The sequence below is a fragment of the Fukomys damarensis genome, unplaced genomic scaffold, assembly GCF_012274545.1.
Source record: "Fukomys damarensis isolate Sample0158 unplaced genomic scaffold, DMR_v1.0_HiC HiC_scaffold_17, whole genome shotgun sequence".
Classification (NCBI taxonomy): Eukaryota; Metazoa; Chordata; class Mammalia; order Rodentia; family Bathyergidae; genus Fukomys; species Fukomys damarensis.
Window position 1 is genome coordinate 14,398,717 of NW_022900929.1, and position 2,544 is coordinate 14,401,260.

Sequence of the window (2,544 nt, forward strand, 5' to 3'; positions counted from 1 at the left end):
AATAATGACCTTTTTGTGTCTTGTGACACCTTGACCTGATGTCTATTTTGTCTGATAAATGCATAGCCTCTTCTGTTATACTTGGTTACCATTTACATAAAATATTTTCTTCCATCCCTTCACTTCCAGTCAGTGTGTATACTTAAAGATATGTAAAGTGGAGCATATAGTTGGATATTGTTTTGTTAAACATTCAGCTACTCTGCCCTTGGTTGGAGAATTTAATTCATTTACATCCAAAATCACTGTTGATAGCCAAAGACTTATCACTACTGTTGTGTTCATTGTTCTTTGGTTGACTTGTAGATCCTTTGTTCCTTTCTATTTATTTTGTTCCTTACTTTTGTGATGTGGTGACTTTCTGTAATGGTAAACTTTGATTAGTTATCATTTGTATATTTGTTGTAGATTTTTTGCTTTGTGATTACCAGTAAACCTAGAGATGGATAGGGGAAACAGAAGGGATAAGGGATGCAAAAAAGGAACTGGGATGTGTTATGTACATGTACCAACTGAACACAAAACATGTAAAACACTATGTACTGCAAGCATGTACAAAAAATATAAAGGAAGGAGATCAAAGGATGGGTGGAGAGGAGGCAGGGAAGAGAACTGATGACAAAAGAATTAAGGTCTGTTAGGTACATGTGCTAACTTCCTACAAGGAATGTAAGCATTATGTAAAACATACATATACTTATTTATTTTTAAGCCTACAGTTATAATAGACTACTTCATGCTGGTAATTTAATCTCAGTCACTTACAGAAATCCAGACTTCTACCTCCACATGACAATGTCTATTCTTGATGTCACAAATTTCATTTTTTTCATTGAATTTATTGGTACTTTTTAGGTATACAGTACAGTTACATTCATTATTGGGATCTTATACATTTACATGACATTTCTCCCCATACCCCTGCTCTCCCTTTACCCAGCCCACCCTTCCCTATTTACAAATACTTTGTTTCCATTTTTTTATTTTCACATAGTTTTTCTTTTCCCTTGTTTCCCTTCCCCTACCCTTCCCACTTCCCCTATACCTTTAGCCTTTTTCTTCCTATTTCACATTGTAAATTTTACTATTTGGATCTTATTTCCACTTTTAGTTTTTCACACCAGAGAAAGTATTCGGTATTTACATACATGTGTCTTATTTATTTCACTTAAGAGTATGGCCTCAATATACATCCATTTTCCTATGAATGACTTTAGTTTCTCATTCTTTATGGCTGAGTAGTACTCGATTTTATAGAAAAACCACATCTTCTTTATCCAGTCTCCAACTGATAAGCAATTGGGCTGTTTCCAAGTTTCAGCTATTACAAACTGTGCCACTATAAACATGGGTGTGCATATATCACTGTGGTATGATTCTTTTATTCTTTTGGAAAGATACCCAGTAGAGGAATGGCTAGGTCAAATGGGACCTCTAGTCCTAGTTCTTTGAGGTTTCTCCATATTGATTTCCACAGTGATTGCACCAGTCAACACTCCCACCAAGAAGGGTTCCTTTCTCCCCACAACCCTGCCAACATTTGCTATTGGTTGATTTCTTGATAGCAGCCATTCTTTCTGGGGTGAGGTGGAATCTCATTGTTGTTTTCATCTGCATCTTTCAAATGACCAGTGATGTGGAACATTTTTTTCATATATTTATTGGCTGCTTTTACTTCTTTGTCTGAGAAATGTCTGTTCATTTCAGATGCCCATTTTTGTTTTTGGGGTTTTTGTTTGTTTGTTTGGCGGGGGTGGTTGAGACAGGGTCTCACTATGTAGTTGAGACTGACCTGGAACTCACTAGGTAGTCCAGGCTTGTATCAAACTCATAGTTATCCTCCTGCCTCAGATTCCCATTTTTTAACTGGGTCTTTATAATTTGGAGGTCCTGATTTTTTTTTAATTCTTTATATACTCTAGATAATAGTCCTTTGTTTGAGGAACCACTGGTAAAATTTTTTCCCACATTGTAGGTTGTCTCTTAGATCTCTTGGTGGTTTCATTTGCAGGCAGAAGCTTTTTAATAAGATGAGATCCCAGTTGCTGATTCTTTGTGCTAGTTCCTGTGCTACTGAGGATTTCTTCATAAAGTCTTTTCCTATGCCAGTGTCTTCAAGAGTTCTGCTCAACTTATCTTCCAGCAAATTTAGTGTTTCTCTTTTAAGATTTAGAACTTTAATTCACTTGGATTTTAGTTTAGGACATGGTGAAAGATAAGGGTCTAGTTTTAATCTTTGGCAGGTTGAAATTCAGTTTTCCCAACACTATTTATTAAAGAGGTATCTTTTTTCCAGTGAGGATGATTGGCTCCTTTGTCAAATTAAGTCTAGAAGTCTTTTGGCAGAGTTTTTTTGATATTCTATGTAGAGTATCATATCATCAGCAAATAATGACAGTTTAACTTCTTCCTTTCCTATCTTTATTGCTTTAATTTCTTTCTCTTGTCTAATTGCTGTGGCTAATGTTTCCAGAGCTACAGTGAACAGGAGTGGTGACACAAATTTCATTTTATATTGTGTGTTCCTTAATAATTTATTGTAAC